General features: G+C 47.5%; 1 long non-coding RNA gene across 1 annotated transcript; it reads right to left on the reverse strand.

Annotated features, from left to right (window-relative positions):
- Positions 1–3458: 3458 nt before the first annotated feature.
- Positions 3459–8914, reverse strand: LOC102483613 (uncharacterized). The gene is made up of 3 exons (XR_336697.3): positions 8836–8914; positions 4890–4973; positions 3459–3567 (listed from the first exon to the last, which is right to left on the reverse strand). It is a non-coding gene; the product is annotated as an uncharacterized LOC102483613 (long non-coding RNA).

Below are 8914 nucleotides of genomic sequence, written 5' to 3' on the forward strand. Positions count from 1 at the left end.
GTTTGCAACCCAGTTCCACCCAAGTCTGCCTAATGCCTCGAAATTTTCCAGCTGACGCTGGGCTCCTTTGACCTTAACATTACCAACAACAGAGCCAAAACATCATACTGAACTTGACTGTGATGTATACCCTAGCTCTCATGAGCACTTCAGGACAAGGTATGTGGTTCTATGAGGCTGAACTCCGCCTGCTGGCCACAGGAGTTTTTGCAGGACAAAGTCACATTTACAGATCTAAAAACACCCTCCTGGCAACAGGGTATGATCAGTCTACCTCATCATCGAGGAACAGATCTACTCTTGAAACATCAAGAAATACTGTAATAGATGTTCTTGGTGTGGTATCTGAAATCTTTTGGAAATAACTGAAAAGGCACATTATTGAACTAAGAAAGGGTCACCAAGACTCTACGTGAGAAGATGGATTCAGAACAAGAATAAGCAAGGTCAGTCAACAGTGGCAATGAGGACACAGGATAAAAATGCATTCATGAGTCATTATCAAATGAGGGAATTTGACTGCAAATGTCATTGCTCACTAACAGTGTTGTCATTTCTAAGGCACTCCTTTCTAAGCCACTGGTACAGCCACCAACGGAGATGGATTGCAAGCCGGGCATTCACAGGTGCATATATGAGTTTTCTCACAGTCCTCCTTAGGACCAAGAGCATTCAAATCCATGCCAGGCTGCTTCAAACTGACCTCTGTCAGAAATTATGCCAAAGTTTTGCACTGGCCTTGCCAAGGCATGAGCCCTAGATACCACCAGTTACTCGCCAGGACCCAAAGCCTAACAGTCACTGCCAGACCACCTCACCATAAACACTGCCAACAAAGTTGGAGCACCACACTGACCTTGACCAGAGAGTATACCAGCCCCTCAACATACACACACACAAATACCAAGTCCTTTCAAAACCCAAAGACTTCCAGCCGCGCTATAGGTTACCTCACACTCACCAACATTACCAACAGAGCTGGAGTGTCACACCAGTCTCGTCTAGGGCATACACCATGGTTCAACCCAGTCCTCACGAGGACATGGTACCTTCCAGCCACCACAGGGCTATTTTGACCCAACCAACACCAATAATTGAACTGCAGTGTTATGCCAGTTATCTCTAGGGAAAGCACCCTTGTCTCAGTCTATGTCCCCACCATAACCTGGAATATTCCAACTCCCACCAGAATGCCTCTCTACAACCAATACCTCCAAAAAAGCCAGGGTATTGAGCTGGTCTTGACAGGGACATGCACCCCATCTGCCCCTAGATGCTACCCAGGATACAGAGCCTTCAAGCCACTGTCAGGCTGAATCACCCTGACCAAAAGCACTGAGAAAATGCAGTGTCACACCAGTTTTGACCAGGGTATGCACTCCTGCCTCTTCAAGTTTTCTTTGGGATCTGGAGTTAGGTCTCCTTGCCTGAACAAGGCTGCTAATGAGGCTGGGCTGTTTCGCTATTCTTGTCAAGAGCACACATGCTGGCTCTCCCCAGATCCTCCCTGGGACCAGAACCCCATCTAGCCACTACGGTCCCCTCACCCTAACAACTCTCATTCACAAACCCAGGAGATCATGCCAGTGTTGACCTAGGAAATAACACCACCTGCCCCTGGTACCACCAGGAACCAAAGCCTTCCAACCACATACCCCCAACAAATACCACAGAGCCAGGTTGTCACACTGGTTTGACCAGGGCATGGCCCTTATTTCGACCCAGGTCCTTCTCAGGATGCTGACCCTGATTCTGCACCAGATCTCAAACTCAACCGTAAACTGAACTACATCCACATTTTCTAAATCCTAGACCATGAACATAATCTTAACACTAACACAATCTTATCTTCATAACCCAATTAATACATTTACCTTCCATCTCCAGCAATCCAGCAACCACAACCCAGCCTGACCTCAACTGAAGCCATCAACAAAGCTGGAGTGTCACACTGATAATGCCCGGGGCTTGTCCAGGCTCACCCTAGGTCCTTCACAAGACCTAACACCTTCCATCCACCTCCAGGCAAATTTAAACCAATGTTGTGTAAGGAGCTGAGGTGCTGTGCCAGTCTTTACTGAGGCATGCACTCTAGACCCCCCAAACATTTTCCGGACCCTGAGCCTTACAGCCACAAGGTAATTCCACCCTTTCCAAAGCCATCTACATCACATGGGTGTCATGCCTCTACTTACCAAGGTATTCGCCCTAGCTCCTCCAAGGTCCTCCTCTATAAACAGAGCCCTTCAGCCAATGGTGGACCACCTCACCCTCACCAGGGTAGCCAACAGAGCAAGGGTATTACACTGCTCTTGACCACAGCACAAGCCTCAGCTCCCCCAATTTCTCTTCTTGTCCCACAGCATATGGCTGCTGCCAGGCTGCCTGAATGCAACCAAAGCCACTGACAGACCAAGGATGGTACACAGGTCTTAACCAGTGAGTTCATCACAGCTACCCTAGATCCTGCTCTAGATCTAAAGCCTTCAAGCAACCACAGGGATACCTCAACCAGACCAACACTGATGGAGCCGGGCTGTCATGCTGGGATTGATCAAGGCAAAAATGGATTTTTCCAGGTCCTCCTCATGACCTAAAGATCACCGGCCACCATCCAGCCAACTTTCCCTGTCCAGTGCTGCTAACACAGCAAGAGTATCATGCCAGCCTTGACTGGGGTGAGAACAGCAGCTTCCCCCAAGTGTACCTATAAATCCCAAGGCTTCCAATACTGAACTGCTTTGACTAAACCTATGCTGTTGAAGGAACTGTGATGTCTCAATGACCTTAACCAGGTCATGCACTCAAACTCTGCCCAAGTCCACCTCATGACCCACAGCCAGCACACCCTGGCCCACTTTAACACAATCTCCACCGTAATGAAAACTTCGAGTCAAGCTGGCACTGACTGAGGCATGCACTCCAGGTCACCCCAGGTTCACCTCAAAAGCAGACTACCAGCCTAATCCTCTAACCACAAAACAATAAAATCTAACCAGTAACTTCTAACTGCATCACCAAACTTCAAACACCTGTAAGCATAACCCTACCTCTAGTCCTAACCATACCTCCATACAACAATGCCAACCTTTACCGATGACATATAGCATTCCACAGGATGTGGATCAACACTAGGTTGGGGCACACATGGGTACTGCCAGATGGGGGAAGCCACCTGATGCCCAGCAATGCTCTCTGGAAGAAGAAAATGTGTTCGCTGATAATGTGTTCGCTGAGGTGCCTACTGGGAAAAAATTATCAATGTGAGTTTTCACAACTTGTAAGGGGGTCCACACACATTGCTGTTCTCAGAGGCAGGGCAGGAAAGGCCCTGAGCAAGAGCTGTCTCTGCTGGCTCTTGGGGGCAGTGCAGGACAATGTGACTGGTTAGATGTGGCCTAGATGCCCATGCTGACCATGACAAGTGGTACAAAACATAGTCACATTAACAGCAAAAAATAACGAAACAAACAAACCAACAAAAAATCACCTGGGTGTCTTGTGGGATCAGCTGACTTCAGGGTTCAGATGTGATGATTTGTTTATAACCAGATCAACTCTTGAGACCTACAGAGAATTATGATAGATGTTCTATGTCTGTTTTCTGAGGTTATTAATAACTCACATCACTGGACTAAGTAAGGGTCTCCAGGACTCGAATTGAGAAGATGGACTGAAAACACAGCTAAACAAAGTCAAGCAGTACTCACGGTGATTACATGGTGCTGAATGAGTTCAGGACTGATTATCCACTTATGGATTTTTTGAGTGAATAATTACTCAGTATCATTGTGTTTTTGGAATTAAAGCACCCATTCCTATCCCCATCCACCCAACCCTGCTGATAATGGAGCTAGAATGCAGAGCCGGACGGGACTGCATAAAGCACTGCACGTCCCCCAGGTATACATCAATACTTGAGCTCTTCCAGCCCACACCCTTACTTTTGCCTGATTTCCAACTCATACGTCGCTAGGATATCATGCTGGCTTTAAATAGAGCCTGCACTCCAGCTTCCCGTAGGGACAGCTTTGGACCCAGAATCCCCTAGCTATTACTTGGACCTTTGGCCAGACTTCTACAACTGACAAAACCAAACATTGTACAGCTTTAACCAGGGAGTACATCGAAGACCCCTGCCTCAGGGGATCTCCCAGAGCCATCCGGTCGATGCCAGGCTTCTGGAACCTAACTCTACCACTAAATAACCTGTAGTATGGTGTTCTCCGTGACTGGGTCATGCATACTAGCTCTCCCCAGGTTTACCTCAGGAACAGAGCCTTCCTGTTTGTAATTTGTAGTCAGACTGCATCAACCCAATCTCTGCTCCAAAAAAGTCAGAGTGCCACACCAACATTTACCCAAGTGTGCAACCCATATCCAACCAAGTCTGACTCATCACCCAGAGCTTTCTCGCCTACACTCAGCTGAACTGACCCAATCATTGCCAGCATCAGAACCAAGGAGTCATACCAGACTTCACTATGGTGTGCACGCCAGCTCTCCCCAGATACTACATGGGACCTGGAGTCTTCCAGGCCATACTGGGCCATTGTGAGTGACCTGCACTACCTACAGAGCCAGAATATTATGGTAATCTTGACCACTGAGTGTATCAAAGGTTCTCCTCAGGTCTGCATGTATACTTGGAGCCTTCCACCATGATCCACTAATAGTCTAAAATAAATAACTTACAGCAAATGCCAATGCCAAAACACAAACCATAATTCCTAAACTCAAACTCCAATCCCTAACTACTAGCCCATAACCATAACCATAACATTAAACTGTCCGTAACCCCATAACCCAAACACAACCCCTATGTACCATGTCTGGTTACCCTCAGATTGTGCCTAAGCACCATGTTGAAGAATAAATGGGATACTCACTGTGGGAGAGGAAAGTATGCAATGGCCATCAGACATTCCTGGTGCACAATGAAGAGAAACTCCTTGTGGTGGCTGAGATGCGTACTGGGAGAAATTAAAAACAAAAATTTTCATTTGTATGAAAACAGGATCCACCCACACTGCTCTCATCAGGGATGGAAAAGACAAGCATCTGGTTAGCTGATGCAAAGTTCCCCCTGCTGGCTATCTGGGTTGATGCAGGACAAGATGTGTACTTATCTGAGTTTGAGCCCAGTCTGCTGACCATAGGAGGTGGTGCAAGACAAAGTAACATTAGCAGAGTGAAAAACTTGCTCCCAACTATTGGGTGGGATCGAATTTAGGGTTCAGATTGGGTGAATTGTCTATAACCAGATAACCTAGCAAACAACTATAATGGGTGTCCTAGTTATGATACCTAAGGTCATTATTGAAATCACTGTAAAGTCACATTACTGGATAAGTCTCTGCCTAAGAAAGTAGATTCAGAACACTGATAAACAAGGTCAATCAACAGCAGCAATGATTATATGTGACTGAAGGGATTCATGAATAATTACTGATGTTGGAAAATAGAGTGAAAAATTCCTTAAACAATAACATTCTGTTTTGGAGATTAAGGCAATCCTTTTAAAAAGCCTAGTCCTGTCACTGACAGAGATGAAGTGCAAAACTGGCCTTGACGGGGGTACATGCCCAATCTTCCTCTCAGCCCACCTTGGAAATTAGATCATTCCACCTCACACCTCTTCAACTCAACCTGTGAAACTGACAGAGCTAGGGTGTCATGATGGCCTTGACAAAGCATGCTGCAAAGCCTGCACCCTGGCTCCTGTCAGGTCCTTCCCAGGACCCAAAACCTTCCAGCTGGGCCATTTCACCACAAACAACGCTGTCAAAGAAGTTTTTGTATAATCCCAGCATAGACCATGACACACACCTCGACCACCCAGGTCGGTCCTCCCCGGGACCCAGAGGTTTCCAGACACTACCAGGCCACCTTGCCCTTAGTAGCAAGGCGAGCAGAGGTAGAGTGTCATGCTAGTCTTGATGTAGGCATGAAATCCAGTTCACCCTTCCCCTCACCACCGGGCCACCTTGTTCCAACCAATGCTCCTGACAGAATCAGGATGTTCTGACAGTCTTGACCAGGTAACACCACACCACCTCCCACAAGGTCCTTCCCATAATCCAAAGCCTTCCAGCCATAATCAGGCTGCATCATCCCAAACAATGCCACTGATGAAACTGGAGTGTCACACAGCTCTTGACATAGGCATACCCCTTGGAACCCCCCCAGGTCCCTCCTTGGACCTGGAGCCTTCTAGTCACTGTCAGTCCGATTCTCTCTAAATGCTATCGATGGATCCAGGCTGTCATGCAAGCCTGGATGGAGGCATGTACCCCAGCTCCCCCAAGACTATATCAGGACATTGATCCTTCCAGCCGCGACTAGGTCACTTGCCTTGTCCAAAGTCCCTGACAAAGCCCAAGTGACATGCCAGTCTTGTCCAGCTTCCCCTGGTACTCCTTGTGACTTGGAGCCCTTCAGCCACCACTGAACCACCTTGATCCAGTCAATGCCGGGAACAAAACAGGACTTGGACATCAGCCTTGACCAGATTCTGTTACCCCAAATCTTCCTCAACCTGAAGCCTTCCAGCAACTGCAGGGATGCCTTGACTCAACAGCGTCCACAAATGCAGCTGGGATGACCTGCCAGTTTTAACTGAGGCATATACTCTGGATTTTTCGAGGTCCTCCTTGAGACCTGAATTCTTCTAGCCACTGCCAGGTTGCCTTGCCCTGACCAATGCAATTGATAAGAGTCAGGGCATCACGCCAGCCTTGATTAGGTTATGCACTGCAGCTTCCCCCAGATGTGTCTGCTGATCCAGAGACTTAAAGCCCACACCAGTCAGCTTCAACCCAAACTCTGCCACTGAATAAAGTGAGGTGTCACAACCACTCTCCCCCCAGTCTGACTCATGACACAGACCCTTCAAGCCCATGCTAGAGCACTTCAACACAACCTCTACCATGATGGAGCACCACTGGTGTCTAGCCAGCCTTTCACTGAGGGCATATACTTTACCTCCCCCTAGATTCCCCTCGGGACATAGCACCTTCCAGCCTTACCCTCTAAACTCTAAGCATTAAAACCCAACCCTTAATTCCAAATCCCATCACCAAACATCACCGTACCACTTAAAAGAACCATAATTTCAAAACACAATCCCAAACTTTACCTACCACATCTAACAGACCTCATATCAGCACTATATTAGGACACATAGGTAATCACTGGGGATATGGCCAGTCACCCAACACTTAGCCTTAGTCTCTGGTGGGCACTGAGGAGAAGCTCTTGCATTTACTGAGGTGCCTGCTGGGAGGAAGACCAATGTGGGTTTTCACAAGTTGTAAGGGGGTCAACCCACACTGCTGTCTTCAGGGGAAGAGCAGGAAATGTTCTCTAGTTAGCTGAGCCAGATCTCTCCATGCTGTCTCTTACGCAAAGGCAGGACAACATGACTGGTTAGATGTGGCCTACCTGCCCCCTGATGACCATAGGGGGTGGTGCATAACGATCATGTTAACAACCAAATAAAAGCCCTCCCAGACATCCTGTGCGATTGACTACAGAGTCCAGATTTGGTGAGCTATCCATAGCCAGATCAATACTTGAAACCTACGGAAGAACTACAATGGGTGCTCTGGGTATGTTGTCTTGAGCTCATTATGGACATATCTGTAAAGCCACATCACTGGACAAAAGAAAGGACTCTAGATGAGAAGAATATGGAATGAAGACACTGCTGAAAAGACACAAGACTGAATGAATTAATGACTGATTATATACTTAGGAATTTTCGAGTGAATACTTATTCAGTAATATTGTGTTTTTAGAGATAAGGCATTCCTTTCTCATTCTCATCACTCTGGCCCTGCTGCCAATAAAAACAGAGTACAGAGCTAGCCTTGACTAAAGAATGCATTGGGCACAGCAGCGACCCCCCGAGGTATACCTATATACAAATGAGGTCTTTCAGCACACAGTGGGTTGCTTCACCCTGAATTCCACCACATACCAAGCACAGGTGTCATGCTGGCCATGACTAGGGCCCACACCTGTTTCCCTTAGGTCCACTTTAGGACCCAGAATATTCCAGCTCATAATTGGTGCTTTGCCTCAACGTCTGATACCAACAAAACTGGGTTGTTGTACTGAGCTTGAAGAAGATTTGTGCTACACTTCTCTCAAGGTATGCCTCAAAACCCAGAGCCAACCAGTCCAGGTCAGGCTTCTTTAAATCTACCTCTATCCCCAAAAGAGCTAGATAGAATGTGGTGGCCTGGATCTGGGTATATACACTAACTCGCCTCAGGTCTGCCTCAGGATCCAAAGCCTTCCACTTCACATCAGGCTGATACAATCAGATCTCTGATGCAGAAAGAGTCAGGGTATTACAATGCCCTTGACTAGAGTGTGCCACCCAGCGACACCCAGGTCTGCCTAATCACCCAGGTCTTTCCACCCCAAACCAGGCTGCTATTACCTGACCACTGCCAGCAACAGAGGCAGTGAGTCTTACCAGACTTCACTGTGTTGTGCACCTCAGTTCCCACCAGGTATGACTTGAGACCTGGAGCCTTCTGGCCCACGCCACGCTGATGGGACTGACCTCCACTGCCTACATAGCTAGGGTGTTGTGCCAGTCTTGACCAGTGTGCATACCACAGCTCCCCTCAGGTCTGCCTGTAAACCCAGAGCCTTCCATCCCAATCCTCTAATCACCTAATCCTAAAATCTTACTTGAAATCTCTAATGCCAACCACACACCATAATTCCACACATCAAACCCCACCCCTAACTCTTAACTCCTAAGTGTAATCCTAATCATATCACAACGTTAAACCAAAACCCACCACAATCCTTACTTACCGTCTCTGGTAGCCTTCAGGCTGCAGGTCACTACCAGATATCACTATGCAGATGTTCAGCATCCAATACCCAGTAGTGC

The sequence above is a fragment of the Tupaia chinensis genome, unplaced genomic scaffold (assembly GCF_000334495.1).
Source record: "Tupaia chinensis unplaced genomic scaffold, TupChi_1.0 Scaffold141611_1, whole genome shotgun sequence".
NCBI lineage: Eukaryota > Metazoa > Chordata > Mammalia > Scandentia > Tupaiidae > Tupaia > Tupaia belangeri.